Here is a 26,089-nt window from a genome sequence, read left to right as displayed (position 1 = left end):
GATTGACTCTCTTTTATACTGAGTTCCATTACAAATGAAGCTGGGACAACTCTTGGTTTTCTGTATTAGTTGAAGAGTATGAGTTGTTCCATATAAAGCAAATAGCACTGTTAGGCCAAGCCCCATGAGCTCCTGTAAAAGATCGTGAGAGAGGGACAGAGCAGGGAAGGGCACACAGGAAAATTGGCTGGAGAGTTCTTGGACACCTTGAATTTAACCTTGTGTCAATCTAGAACAGCCCCAGCAGTCACTGTGCTGGAGGTTTTGGGCTTTGTGGTGCAGCAGAGTTACCTGAGCTCAGCCCAAACACCTGAGGGTACTTGAGTTACTTTGGGCTGCAGAGGTGAGCATGGCCTTATGGGGCTCTCAGAAGAGAGAAGAGCAGGGAATTAAGGGAGAAAGGTGAATATTTCATCTCACAGGCCTTTAAAAAATGCTAATTATGGCAATAGCAAAGCTGTGCCTTCTGCCAGAAAGAAAAGGGATGGGTGTCTCCTGTAGCTGATGGCTGCATTGCCCAGGGTTTGGGCTGGAGAAAGCAGCTTTGGGCTGACCAAAGCTATAAAAAACAGTGTTTCAGTGGGGTGGACTGCTCCAGGTCCCTGCTCAAACACATTCTCCATAAACATGATACAAGTCAAATGTTTGCTTCAGAAGTCTCAGCATAATTGAGTAGGTTCCCATGAGTGGTTATTGTGTGTGGTGGAGCTTGTGGCTGACTTTCTCAGAAATATCTTTCAAGAGCTTTAAAATTCTTGTCTACCTCCTATGACTTTTGGACAGTGCATGAGGTGCATAACATGCATTATTATTCCACTTGCTGATTTCTAATGTCATACAGGACTGTTCAAATTTTGTTTGATTTGCTATTTCTGGAAAATGATACAGTGGGACTTATACTTTGCTTGCTTTAATTGTTTCAAGTGGAAGAGGCTGTTAAAGGAGCATTTTTCAAGGCCAGCCTTTGCTACAGCAGAGTATTTTATTCCATTTTCATCCCAAGTGCTTGAGCAGGCGTCCTGGGGAGGCAGGCCTTCTCTCCTTATTATTGTAGAGGCATGTAAATCGAGAGTGGAGATTTTATGAGCTTCCTGCTCAGCAGTAGATTATTTAAAATCCAGAAAAAAGTGACCACTCTAATACTTTGTGAAAAGAGAATCTGAAAAATGTACAAAAACTGCTGTTAGGAGGATGATGGATATTGGAGTGATTGTTTGTGACCATGATGTACTGCTCTACCTGCTGGCTTGCTGCTGACTCCTGTGACATTTGCCTTGCATTCACAGACAGCTTGGCACTGGGGATAGCCCAGATCACCCACCAAATATCTCCAGTGAGAAGTGCCCCATGAAGGAAAAACAAAAAAAAAAAAATCTTGTTGGTGTTTTAGAATGCTAGCTGTTGAAAGACTTCTCATTTTAACAAGTTTGAATTAAAAGTTTTACACCAAGTTCAAGGCGAAAACTTTTCTATTTGATGACTGCTCCCATCTCCCATGACACTGCTGTTAATATGCTGCTGTTGACTTTCAGTGAAAAAATAACAATTTTCCTACATCTTCTACCTTAAAATGTAGTGTCATCATAATCCACTTTTACTTGGCAAAAGTTAGAGTTTCAGTTACCCAGGGTTAAAGTATTGTTGGAATAAGGCAAAAGTTAAGGTGGTCATTCATCCAGAACTCCAGCCAGGCTCTAAATGAGCCATTCTTTATCTCTGTGTAGTTGAGATCACTTTCCTCCCTTTCCCCTTGTTTAGCTTTGTGTGCTTTCATCTGAGACTGAAATAAAAGACCTAAATTCTGAAAAGATACATGTAGGGCTTTTTCAGAGACTCAATAGAACTGGAATAGTTAGGAGCATGTTTTGGGCACTTATCCAAGCCCAAACAAATCTCTACATAGTCTGAGGAACAAGAACTGAATTGCTATTACAGAAACTGCTTTCACAGGTGAAAAAGAAAACAGCCAGCAAGTGAGATAGGCAGAGTAAAACAATTCTGCCTTTCCCAGCTGAATAACAAATAAGTTTTTTCAGCTTCTAGTTTTTGGCTATTTTTTTTTCCTTTCCACTTCACCTGTAAAAGCTGTGGGTTTGGGAGCAATATATTTTAACTCAACTTAGGAAAAAAATAGTAAAGAAATATCAGATCACACAAGACGGTCCACAAAGCAGCGGGGCAGAGAATGGAGTGTAATTTTTTGTTCAAAGCAATTCTACAAGGCAGCTCCTGATCTGGAAACTTGGTTCATTTTGTTTTATGCAGAAGCAACCTGAAATGTTTCTTTGCCCCAAGTCTGTATATTCTGTGCAATCATGTACTCTTGGAGTGAATGACTTTTGTTGTGCACACGCTTTCCATAATTCATTTAGAATTCTCTGCTCTCATTAATACTCCAGTTTAAACACTATGAAATTGGTCAAAGTACGTTGTTTCAAATATCTAAATACAAATGTCTAGAAAATAGTTGGCAGTTCTTACCTCCCTTCCCCTTTTGTTATTGATGACTCTCTTAAACTCATCCAGTCTCTTCAGGGAGCATTTCCTCATCTTGGTAGAAAGACCCTGGCGGCTGCCTGACTTGAATGGGGAGTTTTGTAATTTGTGTCAGGAGAGAATATCTTGTCTTTGTGGCATGTAAACCCATGTACAGAAGGCCTCTAGGAGTCATTTCTGTTTAAAAGCTGTTTGCTGATACTGTGGAGAAGTGCATCTGCAAGTAGGGAATCCATGTGGTGGTCATTGCTCCCAAAATCCTCCTCCTCCTCCTCTCAGGAGATGCTCTTCCCTGTGGGCTGGTACCTGAGCAGAGGGCAAAGCAGGATCCCTGCTGCTTTGTCCTCAAATTTGCATGTTTTTGTCCTAGTGCCACATACTCCACCTTTAGTCTGTAGCTTTAAATATGCCATGTTAATGGTAAAGACACAATCATGGGGTTTTTCTTTGCAAGAGGGGAGAATTGTTTCAGATTTATGTCCTCTGCCTGTGGCTCTTCTATATGGATACTCAGACTATGCAGGAGGGAAAATCTCCCAGTAGTCAGCCTGCTGCTGCTGGTTAAAGAGGCTTGGAAACATCATAAAGGTCAAAAATATCGTAGCTGTAAATGGAAGTGTTTAAAGTTGGAGAGCGATTTATGGAAGAGGACAGCATGAATTGGCACTGGAACCATTCTTTTCCATTATTTCCCTAAATGACTCTTTTAGTAGTGTTGAAATCAAGATAATCAAGTTTGAAAATTAATGGGAAGGAACAGCAAATAATTAGGAACAATGCTATCAAGTAGGTAACTGCTTTGACTGCTGGCATACCTGATTCTGTAGCTGCAGTGAACGCGACTATAGAATGAAAATAAGAGTAGATTATCTTTTTATTCAGCTCCCCCCACCACCCTCCTCCCCCAAACCATGAAAGTGTTTGAATTTTTTGTTTTGTGTATTTTATTATGAATGAGTGACACTTACAGAAGAGTACAAGGGCTTTTGGTGATTTTTTTTTTAAATGAAACTTGTAGTGTTCACTTTTCATTGTGGACAAGATGTAACCAGGTATGCTGTGTAGCCCATCCCTGTTTCAGAGAATCCTGAGGGTCAGATGCCCATTCCTAATATACTACCAAATATGACTTTTTAGCACAGTTTTCTTTGGGGGTTTTTTTTGTCATAAGAATTTTTTTCCTTTGGGGGAAAAAAATCACTGAAGTGAGGAACTTAGGGAAGTTTTATGGGGTTTAAAGCGTTGTGGTCTTAAATGCATGTTCCACTCTGGATCAAGTGTCCTGTGTCTGTGAACCACAAGGATTTTATTTTTTTCTCTCCCCTATTTTTCCATTTTTAAAGTGTTGTTCCTATCTTGGGCTGCTGTCCTCGATTGTGCTGCCATTTTTAAACTTTGTTAGAAACACTCTCACTCCAATTGGATTATCAGTGTAAATGGCAACCGGCTGGGAAATCTTTTCAGCCTTTTGAGTGCTTTGAAAGGAAATCTTTCATGGCTCTTTGTATCCCACCCGGCACACAAATTGTAGTGCAGCCTGCTGCAAGCTGTGTGTAATATTGGCCTGTGATCTAAATTGGCTTAGGAATGCAGTGAGGATTCACAGGCAGTCTGAGAGGAAACCTCCATGCCTGTGCGTTGTGTTGTGCTCTGTCACCCTTGCTGGGGACACAGAACAGTGCCAGCCACAATTATGTCCACAGGACAAACCAGGGACACTCATGAATGCAGCAGAGCTGAACTCACAGCAAATTCTGGATCTGTTTCTTCCCATCTTAACTTCAGTTCTTCAAATAACTTAATTTTTTTTTAATGCTGATGGTGCTGTTTTCTTTATCACCATAAATCATTGTTTTATGCTGATGACACTGTATTTCTCTATCACCATTAATCATCTATAATGCTTGAGAAGGAAATGTTAATGAAGAATACAATTTATTAAATGTCACCCGGTGGGTGGGCTAAAAGGTGGATTAAGTGCAAACCTTATTATAAACAGGGCCAAAAATATGTAATGACCCAAACAGACTGGTAGATCTGGTGTGGGAGGTGCTGGAAGGGGTGAGCAGGACATGGGACAGCAAGAAATGGTTCTGCAGGATGGGACAGCACCTGGGGAAGGCTGGGACAGCCCAGCAGAGTGGGCAGGAGTTGTTCTGGAAATCCAGGGGGTTCCCTTGCTGTGTTCAGTGTGGTTCAGAAAGTCCCAGCTTCCCACCTGGCACTGCTCTTTGGGAAGCCATGGCAGAAACAGACAGGAATTGCAATTTAACTCTCCTCCCCCTCAGGCTCCCCTGCTCTTTGGAAGCACAGGATACCCTCTGATATTTCCCTTGTCTGATCACGGAATAACCAACTCTTGCAAATCAGAGAGAGGGACTTGAACAGCAGAAAGGCTGACAAAACAAATGCCTGAAGCCATAACTATTACTTAGAGAATGTTTTAAATCTTAATTCAGCTCAATCTTTGATTGGCTAGCTTGTCTCTGCTATAAACTTTAAAGACATGTTAGTTACCTGTCATTTTAGAGATTGCTTCTATACCCTGTCCACTTGTAGGCTGCTTGTTTCCCAGAAGGCACAGATTTCTTTTTAGATTTTAATTTTTAATTTTTGCCACATTTTGATTATGGCGATATTAAATGGGGTCAGTGCTCAGTCAACTGTTAAATAAATTGCAAATTCTACAAAACACAGCCAGCAGAGTCATTACTAACTGTAATGCTGAAACTTCAAGCAAAATTACATCTGGCTACAATGCTATTCAGATGCATAAATTATACAGCCTCTGATTATCTTAAGGAAAATTCAGCTATTAAACTTATTTTATGGGCACAAAACAAGGGAAACTGCCAAAAGGAATCTGTGCATCCTAAAAGTCATGAGAAGAAAAATAATTGGCAAACCTTTTCCGCCTGCAGTTTTATGGAATGTTCTCTCTCCCTCCTGATGTTCAATCAGCCTCCACCACTGGCACAGATGAAATCACACAGTGTCAGAGCTGGTGGGGGAACGCAGCCTGTGTAGCTTTGGAACAGCAGGTGGGTCCAACATTTCAAATCTGACCCCAAACATCCCCCACCTTTCATGGGGACCTGGGAGGGGTGAATCTCCAGGGGAGAAAATTGTAATTCAGTGCGGAAAACAATAAGGATGCTTGATAATGGGGTGTTGAGTGTGCTGCAGAACTCCTCCTGAAAGCTCCCAGCTGCCCTGGAGCACACGAGGGACCAGCCCTTTTCATGTGCCAGCAGGGCACTGGTACCTCACTCATGTCTGGGAACGGGGAAGGATGAGGAACAGAGCCTGGAGGGGCTGTGGCACAACAACCCAAATGGCATTAGATCACTCACCACAGCTGTGCCAGAAATTGTCGGAGAGATCTTTTGTGAAAATCCTTTTCTTAGGATTTTTTCTGCTGAGAAGCTACAGCAACAAAATGTAAACAATGGTTATCTGTTGCTGTGGAATGCAGCAGGTGTGTCTGTGATTGGGCCATCTTGAATGTTTATGATTAATGGCCAACCACAGACCAGATTGCTTGGACTCTCTGTCCCAGCCACAGACCTTTGTTATTCATTCTATTCTTAGCCAGCCTTCTGAGAGGAAACCTTTTCTTCTATTCCTTTTAGTATGGTTATATTGTTATATATATATATATATATATATATATAAATATATATATAATAAAATAATAAATCAAGGCTTCTAAAATATAGAGTCAAATCCTCATCTCTTCCCTCATCCTGAAAACCCCTGTGATCTCTGTCACAAGAAACCCCTCAGACTCAGGGGCATGGCATATTGCTTCTTTCCTTTTTCTCTCACACCCAATTTTATTTCAGTATTGCCAGTGTTAAACTCAGAATTACCTTTGAAGAATAGCAAGTGCATTGCTTAAAACAGCCCTGTCACCAGATTTCCTGAGTTGCTTCAATGTATTTTAAACCATTCTTATATTTGACAAGTAATTGCCAAAATAGGTTATATGCCACTGACCTTTATCAAAGTCTGATTTTTTCCAAGCCTTGTCTCACAGTTCCGTCCTGTAAAGACATTCAGGGAAGATAATTGCTCCCTAAACTAATTGCCTTCTCTGCTGTTCTTTTCTGGACTTTTGCAAGACAGAGGAAATTTTGCTATTATTTGTTCTTTGAATAGGTCTCAGCTCCTCAGACTGGAGATAAGAGAAGGTACCCCAGTTCTGTTTTCATTCCTTCCTTCCTTCTTGTAACAAGAATTATGAGTCAGGAGCATTGCTGCTTTCTTCCTGGAGAATTCCTATACAGAATTTGTAAAGGAAATAATAATTTTATAGTCCAGTATTTGGTGTTATATCAAATATAAATATGGCTAACAGGAGTAATGGATAGTGCCTATGAGTACACAAGGAAGTACTGCATTTCTGTTCCTAACATTATGCAACCTGAATCTGTTTTTTCCTCCCTGATTAATCATAACTATTCAGTATTTCAATATATATTGATCTTTGAGATATATTTGATCTATGAGGAAGGGAAGATTAATCTTGTTTTAACAAAGCTCTTCTGTTTAATTCAGCTCTGTGATAGGTTATGAGTGATACACTTGGTGGTTGGCACAGTTTTAGTCAAGCCAAGAGCTCCTCCTTGGCTGAGGGATATTGATAGCTGCTAAATATGAGCAAAATTATTAATGGCACTAAAGCATATCAGCGTTTCATGTAAATGGTTGGTGTCAGGACAGAGATAATTGCTGTGGTGTTGCAAAAGGAGTTGATTTTTTTAACACTAACATTGCAGTTGGAGGAGGCACTGTCCCTCCCTCCTGTGAGTGATTTGAGTGTGCAGTGTGGCTGTTGTAGAAAAAGGACAATAATACTCTCTGAAAATAGAAATACACTGAAAGAAAAAATATATAAGAAAATTTTCCATTCCTGACAGAGGGAGAATGTCTCATGTATGAACAGATTAAAACAAAAATAAGGAGGACCACATCTTGTAATTGCAAGATTCCTCAGCCACTTCACCTCACTCTTTGTGAGGGTTTCTTCACTCCCTGTCAAAAACATTCAGTATACTGCATTTCTTCTGAGCTTTATTTACCCCTTTTCAGTATTAAGCTGAAATTATTCCACAACGATAGCTCCTGACCTGGTGTTTTGTACTACTATAGCTAACAGCCTTTCCACTTGGAGGTTTTTTAAGTTAGTGGAGCTACACTGCAGATTTTCACTCTGTGTGTGTGAATGTGAATTGCAATCTTTTAGGAAAAAAATAAACATTTTGAAATTAGGAAGCTATTTAGAAGCACAAGTATGTTTGGGTTTTTTTAAAATGCAGTTAAAATGCATAAACATCTTCTGTGTATTTTCTGTAGTTTGCTATCTTCAGTTTTCTGACCTTTAACAGAAGTTTAAAAGGAAATTGGAAAAAATATTTTTCTCAATTGAGTGATTTAAAAAAGCTGAAAAAACAACTATTGCAAATTCTGTAAGCAATGGATTATAAATCCAATTTTTTACTCCCCCTTCTGGTTGTGGTTTTAAGCAATATACACACATGGAAAACAGGACTAAGATTGTCAATTTGTTATCTGAAAACGTTTTAACATCTATTTCTAACTGTGAAATGTGTCATCTTGGGAGCATATAATTTCTTCTATTAAGATGCTGTGTGTATATAATTTAAAATAACAATGCAAGCAGATATGCCAGTGTTGTGGTGTTTTTCATTTCAAGCAGCTTAAAGAGAGAACAATTTCTGTTAGCTTGGGATTGCAATCTGATAGTCCTCCTCACACAGAGCAATGGTTTATTACTTAAATGCTCCTGCCCAGATCAATGTGTTTACTGAAGACACAAAGTGTGGGTCAGACAAGGGAAGTCACAGGGCCAGCACACTAAAGGCTTATTAGCAATGTCAGGTCACTAAACAATGCAATCAGAAAGGTGTTTATTGTAAAATGCCACTTTCACAAGAAATCCATCAAATTCCTCCAGTGCAGCACAAGATGCAAGAGTATAAAATAGGTTTTGTAAAGCAAATTAAAGTTTTCCATCTGTGCATGCAGAGGTGGATTTCAGGATGAATCCTTGGCACTACAATGATTTTTAATGTTTTCTGGGGAAGCTGTGGACTTGTCCATCTTCACTGCAGACATTGATTTGTTTAAGAGTTGTTCTGCCTGTGTGATGCTCCCCCAGCCTTTCAGGTGTGGGAATGATTTGGACACAGCTGTGCCAGCTGTGGGTTGGCCCAGGGAAGCCTCACTTATTATCTAAGCCTCACTTAGGTTATTAAAATTGTGCTGTTTGGTCCATTAGGGAAGCCACCATCAGTTTGGGAGTTTATATGTTCTGAGATTCCAATAAACATCATCTACTTCACTTACAGAGTGCAGCAGTTTTAGATGCCTGGTTGCTTTCCCAGATTTTGTTGCCTTTCTAATTAAATCAGACTTGGGGATTTGAAATTGAATTGGTGTGAAATACACAGTAAAGGTCTGTAAGTAGTTGAAGACTGGCAAGGCCTGGGTATGTATTTAACTAGCATGGGAAGTCAGAGGAACCTGACTACAAGACTCTCTGCAAACAATTCTAATGCTGTTCTCTATCCCTTTTTATTCTGTAAATGACTTTTGTTCTGAAGTGAGATATGACTTCCCTTCCTGTAGTGCTGCATGAAATGAGATGACAGCAGAATCACATCCTCAAATTTAACTACCATCATCAGCATTGAGAAGGAAAAATTGCTTGGCCCATAAAAGCATCTTAAAGCTGGTTGCTTTAGGACAAAAGATGACAGTTGGAAAGGGAACTGTTCTCCTAAGGAATATAAACCATGTATTCAAAAATAGGAGTAAGAGGTATTTTTGGATAGTAGCACTACTCTGTGTTTGTTTCAGAATGAGCAATAAATGGAAACTGCAGATCAAATCTACCAACTCTATTGACATTGTGGCTCTGTGTTAAATGGAAGGAAGACAGGCCTTCCAGGTTTGCCAGAAAGAATAACTGAGGAAGTAAATTATGTGACAACAATATCACTTAGGAAAGGATAAAGATGAACATCTCTGATCACAGTGTAAGAGATATGACATTGTGAAAATGGCAGCTATAAACCAAAGAGGTCTAAGGAGGGCAAGCAGTGTTTCAGATAAAAGTGTGAAACAGGGGTTACTTGCAGTGTAAGGAGAATGAGACACTGAAGAGCTGCTGCCTTGGGCAGAGGGGCAGAACTGTTGAACAAATAAGTAGATTAAACACTCAGTTTCTTATAAATATGTCTCTGTCTTACAGTTAAAATGACTTCTTTGTGAGCTTCTTGCAGCTTTTAAAAGATGTGCAGGAGCCCATCGTTTAGAAAATTTTCCACAATGCCAAAATTTGTGTGGGGCTTCTTAAATGTTGCCATTTTACAATGCTTTATTTCAAGACCATAAAACTCCAATATAACTAGACAAGCCATTGCTGTGACACATGACAAAGTGACATTCCCAAACAACATAATTTTGTATGCATTTAATTAAAATACATACACTGTTTGCACATTGGGCTGAAATCAAAAGAGGTGCCTACACATTGGTCAGAAAATGAAGCATGGCCATGGTTAGAGCGCAAGGAAATAGGTTATGGCTGTGACAGTGCAGCCTGTATCAGTGCAATGCAGGGGCTAATGCATATGCTTAATGCAGAACAGTTTTAAAGATTGCTGGGGTATTGAATTCAGACCACCTTCCTATGCTTTTGAAAGCATTTTTCTTATTTCATACCCCCATAATCCTTTTAAATATGTATAGATTGTGCTCAGGTTATAAGGTAGAATGATTTTTACATGTATAAAAATATGTTGACTAGTGCCTAAATGCTGGACTCCATGGCTGTCAGTGCCTATTGTATATAATTTTCCGAGACACACAGCTAGCCTTAGGCTGTGAAGGTAGGAGCTCTGTGTCAGAAAGACTTTGACAAAAGATATATAGCTTTTAATTTGCCCATGGAACACAGGGAGCAGATTTATGACCTAAAATACAAGGCTGAGAATTGGCTGTATACTTTCAGCTAATGGGTATAGAAATGAGGAGATTCACAATGGCTACTCCATGTACAGGCTGCCTTTTTTGCATGTTGAATAAACAGTCCAGAAAAATTTACAGGGCTATAATTTAAAACAAAAAATCAGGCAAGTGTAGACCCGTGAATGCATCTTCTATCTTCTATCTCTTCTTGGACTTACAGTACCTTGTAAAACTGTAATTCCAGCCTGCTTTACCTGATTACTTTGTTTGCATGCATATCAGGCTAGATTATTAGCATTTGTTTATTGGCTATCTTTCATTAAGGGCCTTTGCAGACATTAAAGAGGGTCACAAAATTGTGGAACTCTCAATACCAGTTCCACAGGTAATAAAAACTCCTGTCAACTTTATCTGAATGAAGTTGCACTGATTTATGCTGGCTGAGGATTTGGCCTGCAAAATTGATCTTGGATTGTAAGAGAGAAACTCTGATGATGTCCTCTGTTCTTAACTCCTTTGACAAAGATAGCTTTAGAAAACCATTTTGATTTTGTGGATTTATCCTTTGTCCTGGCTGTCAGAAGACATAGCAGTTTAAGATCAAAGGGGAAGACATTTGAAGATTAAACATCTTTGAACTGAAAATGTCCTGCAGCCCCATAAATTCCAGCAGAGATCACTAAATCCAGAGTGCAATCATCACCTGATTTGTGTTAATGATGCACTGATGGAAACCTTCAAAGTGCTGTGAGCTCTGTCCTTCTACCAAAAGTGATGGAGCCCTGTCAGGGATCCTGGAGTGCCTGGATGAGTCTTCAGAGGCTCCTCTGCTGTGCACAAGCAGGACTGGCTGCACAGGACAGAGGGATCCCAGTGGCACAGAGCTCTGGGATCTGTCACCACAACACCTCACAGGAGACTCGTGGTGACACTGATCTCATCCCTGTGCCAGATCTAGGGGTGCCAAGGATGTGGATCTGTTGGTGATGTAGCCAGGAGAGCACATCAGTGGGACACAGCTGAATTAACCCTTAAGCATCCTGGTCTAGTGGCAGGTGTCCCCGACAGGACAGCAGGGACCCAAGGGTCTTTGAGGGAATAAAGTGTCTTTGAATGACCACAGAGTCTTTGAGGGCCTGAAGGTTCTTTGAGGGACTGAAGTGTCTTTAGGGTCTAAGGGTTCTTTGAGGGCCTAAAGGGGTCTTGAGGGGCCTAAAGGTTCTTTGAGGGACTAAAGTGTCTTTATGGGCCTAAAGGGTCTTTGAGGGACTAAAGTGTCTGAAGGCCCACAAGGTCTTTGAGGGACTAAAGGGTCTTAAAGGTCCCTTCCCCACCTTTCCGTGATTCCATGATCTGCCATGACAAGGACCAAACAACCACAGATCATAATCCCTACTGAGGCCGTGTTCTTTGCTCTTTCATCTTTGCTTGTTGAAGATACTGAGGGATGGAGGCTCTACCTCATGTTAAAGAATTCCCAGAGGTTAATAATCCTAACAATTCAAAATTTGCTTATGCTTTGCTCCTCCGAATCTCATTTTGAGGTGTCCTGTTCAAGTGCCCTCAACCAAAGGTGTAACTGCCAGGCTGAAAGCAGTCTGCCAGGGCTCCAGTAGTGATGGATGTTCCTTTGGAAGCAGTTTTCTAAGGAATAACTGCTCTAAGGGAGCACCTGTAAAAGACAGAGACATAATGACTTGCTTTATTCTTTAATTCTTCAAAGATTTAAGAACATGAAAACAATAGGCTAGGAAAAAAGCTCTGGAAGGATTATTCTGATATAATCCCTATTTATTCTTTTGTTTCTCCATGTAATATTAGTATTTGCATGCTAATTAGTGATTGGAACTGAATTTTTTAGGAAGAAATTTGTTTTTCTCACGAAACTTATTTTACAGAATACACTTTCTGCTACATTCATTTTTTATAGATAGGCAATCTACTTAAGCCTACATACCAGAGGATAACATAAAGATGTTATTTGAAAATAAATTACTGCCTCAAGTAGATTCTGTAGTGTATTTGCAAAATGCCAGTTCTAGAAGGGCAGTGGAATTATTAACTTAAGATAAATGGCTGGAGAAGATATAATTATGAATTCTGTGAGAAGACCTTGTCAGAAGAAAGATAGAGATTGAATTTTTTTTTTTTTTTGCTTTGTTAGCACAATCCATATGAAAAAAAAAGAATTGAGACATCAGAATGACATTGATTCATACTTTCTGTGACTTTCAATTATTTGATTATGGCTTGTTTTTTTTTTTTAATTTTCTTACCAAGAGAGGCTTGGATATTTCTAACTCACTAGATTTTAACAAATGCTGCATTTGCTGAGCTGCAAAACTGAACTACATTTTGTGAAGTAAAAACAAAAATAAAATAAAATGCTGCTTCTTGCATTTAAAAGCGAGACAACTCTGGAGCAAATGGCAGTTTTCCAGTGAAATCATCTTGGGATTTTGATAGAAGAAAGTAAAAATGAAAATTCTAGTACCCTAGTACCTGGGATGATGATGCACACCTATGTAAAATACCCTTAAAGAGCTGGAGGTCAGGTTTGGTGCCATTGCCCCATATGGTTTTGAACAGTAGACTCTTCAGGACTGTAAGCCAGATGGTTTTGAAATTACTGCATAAAATCCCTCTAACTTTGGCTAATTTGTGGTGATGTTTTCTAGAATCTGATTTCCTTGTTCAGATGGAAGTTTTCCAAACTGTCTTTTGAAGTTAGAATTTCCTTTTTTTGCTGTTGTCTTCATATTCTGGCAGTTTCTAAATGGTGGACTCACAAGTCAGGGCCAGGGACGGCAGATTCCTGGTAGTGAAGGAGAAAGAAGTTTGTTTCTGTTGCAAAGATTTTATAGACTAAGCACTCTAAATGAAAAACACTGGCATTTAAGTCAAACTCCTCTCTTATTTCTCTCCAGCTTGTTCTCTGTTCTGCATTTTAGCATTGAATGATTGCAAATAAATATAACATTGTGCATGTAGGGGAAAGCTTTTATTCTTACTTTTTGATTGTTTTTGTGAATTCAGAGCTCTCCCACTGATACTCATTTCATTAGTAGGCATAAAAGTTGTGCAGGGCCCAAAGAAACATTAAAACATGTAGCTGTTACTGCTCTCAGGAGACAGATAAATGTCAGTGTCAGTCAGTGATTAAATATGCAAAAGATTTCTTGCATTGCTAGAAACTTGATGTTACAATTAATTAAAAAAAGAGGAAATCTTAGAGCAGAATAACAGAAAGTGTGTGGAGATCACATCAAACACTGAAATGAACAAAGTAATTTTTAGGGGCTTCTAAGACTGTAATGAAGTCTGTGTAAAATTAGCACTAATCAATGAGTGTCTGAGAGATGAGTCGAGATAAAATCTGCCCTACAAACCTGTTTGGCTCTGTGAACCTTGCCCATGGCACCCCAGTGCCATCAAATTTTTATTTTTCTTTGGCCATCTGCACACACTCTCCAAGTTCTGCTTCGACCCTGGTGGCACACAGGCAGCCTTGGTGACAGGGACTTCAGCTCTTGAAATCTGAGAGAAAAGAGGTCAGCTATTTTCAGGAATATTCCTGTCCCCAGCCATGCCCTGGAAAACAGAGGTGTTTCTGGGTGGCACCTTGAGCCACTCCCAGGCACTAATACCTGCAGGTGATGCCTTAGGATTTTAGCTTTTCTATTTTTCATGTATTTGTAATCCTGCAGTTTTTGGTGTATAACTCCAAACTCCACACACAGTGTGAGCTGATGCTGTCCCATTTTGGGCAGACACAACAATTCCTCTCCAGGCCTGGGAGTCAAGGACACCTCACTGCCTCAGGCCTGAGATGGAAACAGAAGTGAGCTGGGGGTAGGAAGCTTGGGATAAATGACTTCATTACTTGAACCTGTAATTGGAAAACTAATGTCCAGTATGCAATAGGACCGAATTTATAAAAGTATGAAAACCTGTGTCCATTTTTGGGTGTTGCTCCTTTGAGGAGAGCTTCATCCGCCCAAAATGCACCTGAGGAACTGATTTTTATTCCCTTAATTTTGTCTGGCCCCTTTTTTTTGGGTAGTCCCAAAATGTATCACAGGAACAATCTCTTTGGACTGTCCCACCAGAAATATCTGCTCCCACTCCCTTCCCAGTGGCTGGGACTGCCCTGTGTTTCTTCTTCCTGATGACAGCCACAGTTCTTGTTCAAGGACTGTGGAGAAAGGGACAGACCCTCAGAGAGTTTTATTTGGGGAAAAATTCCTTTTCCTGCACTGCAGCTCTTCAGCTATCATCATATATGCTCTTCTCCTCTGTCAGAAGAGAGAAAAATTTCCTAGGATTCATTTAAGAGCCCTTGAAAATCCTTAGGAAAATGAATGAGCAATTTCCACCCCAGTGGGAGGGGGATTTTCATTGGAATTGGCAGCTTCTAAATATAAAATACACACAGGGACACCCAGAGTCACTCTTTGGAGTCTGGTGTGTCAGGATGGTGGAGAGGAATAAAGATTTGCTTACTCTTCCTACCATATCCATTTCCTTCCCATTCAGGGAATGCTGGCATGGCCCCTCTGTGCCATTCTGTCGAGAGGCAAGAAGACTTTTTTAATAGCACTGTCGCTTTTCAACCAATCCAGTGACAGATACGAGTGAATAATATAAATTCTCTAGCCATTCCTTGGCATTTATTTCAATGTAAGTGTATTTTTTTTTTCAAGTAGAAAACCCAATAGTAATTTATCAAGGGACAAATCATTTTTTCTGGGCAGTGGAGTCTGCAAAATCCCCATTTTTAAAGCACTAAATCTCCCTCCTTTGACAGGAGTAAGAAAGCATTAAAAGCTTTGATTTAGCTGGATCATACAAAATAGTTTCTCATAATTATCCTTTTGGATGATATATGCTTGTCTTTTTTCCCCTTCTTATTAAACCTGAGGTTTCCATTTTTCATCCAGCTGTATTACTAAATTAAATTGCCTTTTGTTGTATTCAAGTTAAGCACTTTGCCCAAAGCTTTCCTTGTTCAGGGAAATAACATTTACCCAACGTGCTCCCTGTTTTACTGTTTAAGTTTAGTGTTTGCAATTTTTTGGTTTGCTAAACAATTGGAGGTTGTTGTTATTTTTAATAGGAATAATGAATCAGTGGAATTTAGCGTTGTATCTTAGAGTACAGTATCCAGAGCTGGGGGAAGGGGAAAACTCCCAAGGAATTCTTATTTTGAATTGAAATGTAAATTGCCAACATGACAGAAAAAGGTTCTTGCATGTCCAGCTTTAGAAACTTTTCATTTTTATTGCTGCATGAAAAGGAACTCTAGTCAGCTATGGAAGAATTCCATGGGGGATATAGTCGCAGTCATTGACAAAATAATAGAAAACAGTTCAATATGCCACTTTTCTTGGGCACTTTGCATCTTCACATTAAAAAACTGCTGTGAAAGCCAGAGGCAGCTTCAGCCAGAGTTTTAATTCTGTTCTTGCAAGGAGAAAGCTGAAATTTGGTCTAAATGGACTAAATCATATAAAAATCTATACCCAAATTTAATAAAAGACTACCCATGATCAGCATAGCAAAATAAGTTGCTCATTGAAAGATTTATGAGATGCTGTTCAAGAAACTACCCAAAGAAATTAATTCAGAGGCCCCTGCTTGTCATGTGCTTGTTTCAGGGGAATTCTCAAAGAGCATGGGATGTGTGGAGCAGCCTCCCTGGCTGCTGTCCCATTCTTGCTCAGGACATTTCAGATCCTGCCCTGGCTCTGTCATTGCTTGTCCTTTGCTCTGGTGCTGGGGAGGTCACTGTGCTGGAGTTGGCCTTTTCTGGGCTGTACCAGCCAGGCTTTAGAGCCGTGGTGGCCAGATCACAGCCTGTAACAACACACACAGTTGTCTTGAACACTTACTCCAAAGTTAACAATGGTGAGAATTATACAAGGCCTGATAAACATGGAATTGAAGGTGGTAAAGCAGGCCAGTGCAGCTTTATGACAGATTGTGTCAGAGTGTGTTGAAGAAATTCTAAATGTCATCAATACAGACCAACATCCCTGACGGAGATCCATCTGTGGGGTTAGGTTCTGTGGTGTGGAATTATCACTAATTAGTTAAAGTGATGGAAGATGAGCACGATGCCCCAGTAGAACTGGTGGGAAAGAGACTCTGAACACTATCAGGCTTTCCTGGTGTGATCAGATGAAGGAGGAACTGGCTTTCTGTGGAGAGGTTGGAGCATAGTAAGGAAAAGGGTCAGCGAGCTGGAAAAGAAAGTGTAGAAACCCATATAAAATAAGCAAGACATAGGATTTGAAAATGCACCTACAGAGATTTACTTTGACACAGCAGGATGCCAGCAGCTATGTGAAGGTTAAGGCGCTTCTCTAAGTTGAGGTGTTTTTAAAACAAAGATACAGATTACCCGGGCTTGGAATAAGAGGAATGGAATAGGTGACTTCTGAAAGTCATGTGCAACTTCCATTAAACAAGGATTGGTGAGAACATGTGTAGCAGTGGCAGGAGAGAGAAAACCCTGAGGGAAAGGGGAAATATGCTTGTGTTTGCAATGGGGAGTCCCCAAAAACAATCAAGGCACAGGCAACTGGTATGCTGAAGGAGATTGTCAAACCAGATGTTAGACTGAAGATGCAGGTACAGGCAGCAGAGCTGGCTCACCATTGATGCATTTACAAGGAATGTAAAAGGGAAGGGGAAGACTGAAGAACTTTCAGGAGTGCCAAAAGGTTCGTGGGGTGTGTGAATGTGGAGTGTGAGTTTTGGCTTGTTGAAGAGGAAGTTATGGTTGTGGTGGCCTCTGTCAGCCCTGAAAATCTATGAATGTGTGATTTCCAAGAAAGCTTTGAAAATCTTATCTAAAGGGCTCTGTTTGCCCTTTGTATCCTTCATAATAAATTGAAAAGACAGTAGTTTAGAGAGAGGCTTTTTCTTCTCCATCATATACTTTCATTTTTTTCCTTGTTTTCATTTAAACCCTGCTGCTATTAACAGCTGCTTCTTGTCTTCATAGTTTCAGGCACAGCATTAGTTTGTTGCCAAACTGATCATATTATTTATTTATTTAATTAAGAGTATGTTGTCTTTTAATTTGTTTCTTCCCCTGCAGTGCTTCCTATAAAATGCCTTGGAAGAGAATCCAAGACTTTGTAATAAAACATTACGGGAAACAGGGCCTCCTGTATAAGTTAGACAGTAGATTTTCTGTGCCATTTCTAATACTCTGGTGATTTTAGTGTTAATTATGTAGAAGTATCAGGAAGGTGGAGCTTCTCCTCCACGCAGCTAAATATTGTAAAAGGCTTCTTAAGGCTTGTGAGGAAAGCACAGACCTGTGAGCCAGGGAAAGATGAAAATTTTGTAATACAGCATTTTGGTTTTGATGCTTAGAAGTCACAAACTTTTTTTTTTTTTTTTTTTTTTTTTATCTCAGGTTTTACAGATCATTTAGATCCTAATGTTGATAATAATTAGAAAAGTGTGGGCACTTAATTTGTTTTAGGATTGCTGCCAGCACTGTGTGGATATTTGATGTGATAAAGGTGCACACATTGTTGCAGGTAGTGAATGCTAAAATTTATCTCATGGATGCTCTGATTGTAATTAGTACTCTTTCCTTTTGCTAAGGCTTTGGACCATAAAAGCCTTGTACATTCTTGCCCAAATTAACATTTTTTTGGCTTTACTTTCTGGGAAAAAACCCACAAAAACACCCCAACTCAAATATTACCAAAATGGAATTTGTGCTGCTCTAGACATGTGCTCTTGCACTACTGATTACTTCCTGTTACAAGATTAACCAAATATTAATAAACTAATAATGAATGCCAGATCTACATAACTGTCAAGTTTTATTCTGGATTAACAGCACTTCTCATTGAATTATCTCTGGATCTGCCTGACAGCCCAAAGCTGGTTATTAGTTTCTGAGTATTCTGAAATATCAGCAAAAAGGCAGTATGAAAGTAACAGTTTTTCTTATTGAAGTATGCTGCATGAAACATCTACCTGGTTTCCAGGCTCTTAAAATAAACACATTTTTTGCTGAACTTGGGCTGGAATTTGCATCAAGCTTTCAGATAGGAAACTCTAACTTGCTTCCAAAAAATACAGTCATGATAATCCAGAGCTCTTGGTATGATTCTGTTATTTAGGTGGTCTGGTTTTGATTTAGTCCTGTTAGTAAAATCATTTAATCATTAATCAGAAATATGGGGGAAAAACTTACTAAGTTGTTCTGCTAGAGTATTTTGCTAAGCTTCCTAAACTGTCCTTCAGTTTGGAAAGGGAAAAGAAATTGGGCAAGACTGGAGGGTTATGAGACCTTTTCATTGCTGGTGTTGAGGTTCTCAAAGCACCGATGTGTTGTCAGCCACATGGCAAAATGACAGGGTATTTTTATCATTATAGAGTATTTTCATTATTATCCCCTGCTCCACACCCCTCCCCCCCCCCAAAAAAAAAGAAATCCAAAATAACAAATGTCTCCAGAGTCCCCTGAGTGAAGTTCTACAAATGTAATAACATTTAAATTATACGTATGCATGTGGTGGGTAGAATAGTTGAGAATATCGGGCAAAGACTGAGGACTGCCACAGTCGCTCTTATTTTTAATGAAATTATGCTCATCTGCACTCTGTTAGGGAGTATGTAAATTGATTCAAATTCAGACTTTTTAAAGTGCACCTAAGAGATGACCGAAAATCAATTCCAAATGCAGTAGAACTACAAGGCAATGCAGATATTTATTGTCATGAAAGCAATTTCTGGCTCCTTTGTATCCCCTAGGTATAAGTTGAGGGCTTCATTCATTTCCTGCTGGGATTTAAAGAGAACCACAAATGTTTCTGTTTTTCACTGGCCCTGTAATTTAAATAGGAAAATCACTATGCATTATCACTGCTTGGCAGTCTTTTATCTAATTATTCAGGCCAATTCTTTTCTGTAGCACAGGAGGTTGAACTGATAAAAAAAGGCAGGTCAAGTTGGAACTTCAAGAGACATTAATAAAGTTATTTATTCTAGTGGCTCATTATGCCAACAGAGAGCCAAGTGACATGGGGGACAATTCTGAAAGTTACCACCTCATTCTAGAGAGCCAGCAGCTCACCTCAGCACCTGTCAACTGGAGCTGGTGGGAAAGGGAATCCCAGGATGGTAGATTGAGACAAGAAAAGGCAAAGAAATTGCCTGGGATCCAGGGAGGAAGGCAGCATTTTCCCATGTGTTGCACCATGGCTGTGTGCTCTGGAGCCTATTTTATTAATGCAGTATGATATAACTTAGCACAAATGTGGGAATTTGGTTGTGTGTTCTGGATACCCAGTCATGTTCAAGTTTCTGATCTGTGTGAAGCTTCTCCAATGCAAGAGACCTCATCTTGGATGCTGTTCCAGGCAGAAGCTTCATGAGTGGTCACCCTTTACCTTTGGCAGTCTCTGGCAGCTCTGGGCCTAAACTCACCTTTCCACAGCACTGTGGTGCAAGCCTCATTTTTTTCCTTCTGATAAATAAACATTTTCCCCATGTCTGAAGAGGATATTCTCATAATGGACAGTGTTAAGCAAGTCTGGAGAATTCAGCTGGCACTCATCCCCATGCTGCTCTGTGGAGTGTGGTGAGTGACAGGGGCTACTGCTCCAGACTTAGACAATCTGGAAACCTCAGTCAGAAGCAAAAAAATTCTTACTGCATCTACTCATTCCTTCTAAAGTGGCACAAAAAGATGTTAGCAGTTGTTATTTTTGATGTTGGAGTGGGAGCTTCAGCATGTTGACTGCCTTTGAAATCAGTCTTTCTGCAGTGTGACCAGACTCTTGATAACCGATACTAAAGGAGAGGAATTCTCAAGCTTATTCTGAAATCTATTGTGAGGCTGTGATGAAAAACTCATATGTAGAGCCAATTACTTTATATAAATATATAGAGCCAATTACTTTATATATATGTATCACGGCTTTCATTTATTCAAATTTCTGAGGGCATGCTTAAGTCCATTTCTAATCCTAAAGCACTTGGGCTTAATTCTAAGTCTTATTATAGAGAAAAGGGACTAAAACTTGCTGAGTGCTTAAATGTTCTACTGATACATTTAGGTTTAAAAATTGGAGATCAAACTACTGTTCTTGAGGTCTTTTGATGGTGGAAGCCTCACTCCCTGAGCCCCCATGTTCACAGCAGCATCCTCTCTCTGGAGCACTATCCATCCCTGCCAGGGTCCAGCTGAGTTTATTTTTCCACTTGGTGCTGGAGATCTAAGTGAATGGGCTGGTGTAGAATGGTCTGGGGAATAAACACCTCATAGTTAAACTTTGTTCAGTTAATACTTTAATAGAAAGTTGCTTCCAATGTCTGCAGGTGAGGCAGCCAGAACCTTCCCCCTCAGAGCTGCACTGATATTTCAGAGCCATTTAGGAATGCAGAAATCAAGAACAAGAGCTGAATATTAACAGTTGTCAATTGACTGCCTTAGCACATGGTTTTATTATTGAATTAAAAACACACTGGCATGCACAACTGGCTCCACCAAATGCCAGGAGGAGTTCTTAAGATGAATAGTAAAGACTGCCAGATAATGTAAGGAACATTAATTGAAAAAGAAAATCATACTCTTGTTAGAACAGATACAGACTGTAGACAGTTAGATACAGATTGTAATGAAATACCAAGGCCAAGACTGAAAAGATGTTTTTTAAAACTAAATTCATATAAGATAGGCTCATTTAAAAGAGACTTTCAACATCAAATTCCATATACATTGACTTGATTCCTCACTTTCATGGCTGACAGGAAGAAATGTAATATTGACATTGTTGTGAGGTAACTCATCCTGATGATAATAATAATTGTATCGCTATCTGATAGCCAACTAAACACACAAAAACCACAACTGATGTGAAACTCTGTCTTTATACCCACATTGAAATTCTGATAATGTGTGTTTTCTTATACATACCTGCATACCTTGAAGGTGATTAGAGGGCATTTGCTTATTCAGAGACTCCCATTAAAATCAATGGGATTTTGATTATGCAAGTAATTATACATGAAATTTTCATTAACAGAAAATGGGCTGTTATGTCTGAATTTCATTTCCATTGTGTGTGCTTTTGGTGATTTGTGTGCATCCAGAAAGGAACTTTTTTTTCTCCCCAGATTTGTTAGTGGTGAGGCACAGGATGGATAACAGCCAGTGCTCTGTGTGTCTCATTTCCAGCTGGGGTTTTGGTCTGACTGAACAAGGGTTAGGTTTGTGTCTGCAGTGTCACTGTCTGAAAGGCTGTGCTAGTTTGGAGGGTCAGGGCACAACTTTTTCCTGTTACTGTTAATGATTGCAACATGTCTGCAGCAGAATCCTCTCTTCGTTTCTTCCATCTCAGGAGTTTCACGTTATCCTTTTCTTTTTTTCTTTTTTTTTTTTTTTTTTTTTGCTGCAGAGGTACAGCCACTTCATCAGGCTGTGACTTCAGCTGTTTGGCAAAGGGCTGCTCTTTGGTAGTGAAGATGAATTCAGTCCATCTATTTTCAAAGTAAATTCTGGCTATCAAAGAACAGCTTTGCCATCTAGCAACAAGGTAGATTTATCTATCTAAATTTCTCCTTTTCTCTTTCTTAAGAAGCAGTATTTGAATCTATGGCTGCTACAGTTCCTCAGCTGGTTCATTCTGTGGGGTCACCTTTAGCCAGGCAGATTTATAATAAAACTACACTATTTAGAAAAATTATTTATTGCTTAACACAAAACTATTTTATAGATCTTTGCTTAAGTAGCAGTATGTTCACTGGCCCTCATAAGACACTCCCAGACTAAATATTGTCCCAGGATGCATCCTCCATGAGAAATGCTGGTCTCCTGGGGTGAATCTTCATTGTGAAACAGGTATTTATTTGTTTTTTGAGGTAGATTAACCGAAGCATGCATTGAACTCATCAGAGCCACCAGCATTCTGTAAAATGAGAGAACAGCCTCTCATGTCTGATATCAGGACAAGATATTTTAAAAATGAAATTAATGAAATTTAAAAATAAAAATCAACAAGACAATTTTTACTTGAATTCAAGTCAGTGTATTCCATTGGGTAATATCCTGAAAATAGAAAACTTTTCATGCTGATGATTCAGTTATCAAGATGCATATTCTTTCTCCTCATGTTTCCCTTTTAGTTTAATAATGGTGCCTAGGAGAAGGAAAGGAGATGGGATTTGCTAGGAATATCTCTCTTAAAAATTTTATAGTGAATTCTGACATTTAAAGAAGTGTGATAATTCTGATTATATAGTAGTAGACTTAAAAAATTCAAGAGGCTCTGTCTGTATAAGTACCAAGACATTTCCTGGATCCTGTTAGGCTTTGTTAACATGACTGTATGTATAGACGACACTGTTTAAAAGAAAATTACTAAAAAGCCTCTCTCAGACCTGCCCTCCACAGCAAATGTGGAGGCTCTCCTGGGGACAATCTTCAGGCTTGGTGACTTTGTAACATCCCCCAGGGACATGTGGGCATTTTTTGTATCTCGCTGTATCTTTGTGTTTTCTCTGTAAAGCTGGATGCACACCAAGCTCCTCTAGCCTGAATATTTATGGGATAGACTTATAATAAGGTGAGGAAGTTTCTACTGAGCTGCAATAATTGCAAGAGCCAAGTTCAAACCAGAGTGTGGTGTAGTGTCTGATTTGCTTACCTTTCTTATCTATTTCAGCACAGGGAATATAAATTTTATACTCCTAACAAATGACCGAGACTAAAGTACATTATAGTGCTGTACTGGGTTCATTCCTATTGTTCAACAACGTAAAATGTGCTTTTAGGAGACTTTTCTGTGAACACAGTACTTTGGTTGTTGTTTTGTTTTCTTAATTTTTTTAAAGCTTTATTTTCAGAGCACCACACTTTTAAATGTGAGCAAGGTCCCTACTGTCTTTTATTGCAGAAATAAATTTGTTCCAGTTATGTTCTGTGCCTTTTTTGTCACTGAAGACTTGATCCCTTAAAGTAGGAGTTGGTTTTTCACTGTTTTAGCAGTGTCTGATATGAAGAGATGGCAGATAATTAATGACCCCAAACTAACGGAAGTCACTGTGGCCTTGGGTTTTTGTGCACCCTATAAAAATCCATTCACAGCCATGTGTTTCAAAGATTTGGATAGATACTTCTTGGACAGCTACACAATACAGTAAAATGGAGAACGTGTGTTTGGCCAGCAGAACTTTCTCCAGATTATATATCTCAGCAGTCAATGTTGCAAGAGCTGTGTAAAGGTAATTGATAGTTTTAGACCTTACCAAAATTCATCTTGTTGGGCTTTTTATAGAAGGCTGGGGAATCCAGCTGCTCTGCACCTTGGCTAGTCCTATAACATACTGTCACTATTCTTGCCTCCAGCAAAGGCAAGTTGAAAGAAAGGTAGATCATCCATCCAGCCCGTGGAACAGAAGAGAAATTGCAATGTGAATTTTGCCTTTGCACTAGATCCGTCTTCCTTCTGAATTTTTCTTTTTTTTTTCTTCTTTTTTCTTTCTATTCTATATTCACTGCTTTAATCCAAAGGGGAAAAAACAAATCCAGTAAAGATAATGAAACAAAAGGCAAGAAGCCCTTAGGAATGGTCCCTGCTCTGTGGAATTAGAGCTAGTCAGCAATCAGTGTGGTGTGCATCCAGAACGATACGGAGGTGGCTTTTTTACAGGGCCAGGCTATTTACAAGAAGTAAAGCCTGAAATGAGTTATGGGAGTCATTTCCTCATGTATAGAAGTGAATTTTATCACATCTCTCTCCAACTTTATGTCTTCTACTTTATCACTAGAGTTCTTGCTGGCTTATAGCCACTGTCCCATTTTAATAAAGTAGGGAGAGAGGGCCTAATCTGGAAAATGCTTTAAGCTCATATTTAATTTTAAGGCTGCTGAAGAGTTGATGGCATTGGTGGAGATGTTCATGTTCACATAAAATGCACCACACATGTGTTTTAAGGCTTAGTTGGACTTTTCCCAAAGGGGGTTGCTGAAGTCCTCTGCGAGTGTTTCAAGTCACACTTGTGAACACAAAGTTTCTCAGGGGGTTCAGAAACCTTGGATAAAATACAGCATGATTCTCATTTGCCACTTGAATTTGACAATGTGTCCTGGAAAGGAGGTGGTACTGCACAAGAGAACTCTGTTGCATGTTTTGCTGCAGCAACTGGGCCATTTTGTTAAAGGTGGAAAAGAAAAACATGATCTGTTGGATACTTCAGGAGATGGATGGAAACTCTGAATGAGGTGTACATTTTGAAGCAAAACAAATTTTCTTGAAAATCAGAATGAGGAAAATTGTCTCTTCTACTTTTCTAGTTTGATAAATCAGCTTTGGGAGTGTGAGCTGTGCTTTCTCTGGCATTAACAATAGTGCATCTCTGTGTATACAAAAGAACAAGCTGAATATTTCTTAGCAGCTTCTAGGATGTTTTTGTTTGGTCATTTTTGCCTTGCTACTTGCACCATGGTTTAGAGGGACTGTGAGAAAATCACAGAGTAAACCTGCTTTTTTTATATGCTCCATCTTTGTATTTTGAAGGCCAAATAATTTCTCATCCTGTTTTGCAGTAGTGTTCGTGCATGAGTGATACTTGGATTTATCTTTCTGTTGGACTCATTTGTGAATTCATTGTAATAAAGCATAATACAGTTTTGATGGTTTTGGAAGCAGAAAACCTGGCTGCTGAACTCTCAGAAATACTCAGCTGCTCCTGTTGTCCCCTGCTCTGCCCCCTCATAATCTGCCAGAAATAATATGGATTTCCATTTTGCTTATGGGAGGTACTGAGCTAAAATTTTCTAAAAGTGACATGAAAACATTCTAGAAATGAAACAAATACAGTGTGACTGTGTGGTGTAACCCCATCTGATGCAATTAGTTTGAATTAAGCTGTGATTCAATCTAGTTAATATTACAGATTATACCTTTTGAAATAGCATGGATTTGTAACTGCTGTCCTATTCTTAACATAGATAAGTGAATTGCTCTATAAAATACCATGTAGACTTTTAATTCTTTATTGATACTGCTAGAACTCTGAATTCCTTTTAGAATATATGCTGCAGTGTTGTAAAATGTGATCCTTCCACACACTGTATTGAATTTCATGGCAATTTAAGTCCACTGAGGAAATTGCTGAAATAATTTGATGTAGATATTTTTTCCAGTATAAACTGTCAGATTGATCTTTGTTATTGTAAAGTCTAAATAATCATTTGTAAATGGTTTAAAGTGATTTGTGAGTACTAATAGTCAAAAATCAAGGACTTAAATGAATACATTTCTTGCTCCTCTTCTTTTCCTCTGAATTGACTTTTCCTGCAATGTGTGCAATCATCAGTTCTTTAAAGGAAATCCCAGAGAAAATTACGTTTGAGTGTTCATACAGAAACATTAATTCTATTAATAAAGAGAGGGAGTTTTTTTGAGGGAAAATTCTGATGGATGTGGTGGCGGCAAACATTTAAATTGGGCTCAGTGCTATTTGTGCATCTGTACAATATAGAAATCTGAGTTATTTGGAAAGCTAAACACTTTACTCTTTACATCTGCTGCCTTTACATGTTGCAGCAGCTTTCCCA

This window comes from Zonotrichia albicollis, chromosome 16, assembly GCF_047830755.1.
Source record: "Zonotrichia albicollis isolate bZonAlb1 chromosome 16, bZonAlb1.hap1, whole genome shotgun sequence".
In the NCBI taxonomy this organism is placed as follows: domain Eukaryota; kingdom Metazoa; phylum Chordata; class Aves; order Passeriformes; family Passerellidae; genus Zonotrichia; species Zonotrichia albicollis.
The sequence above is the reverse complement of the archived record's forward strand: the minus strand, read 5'-3'. Positions refer to the sequence as shown.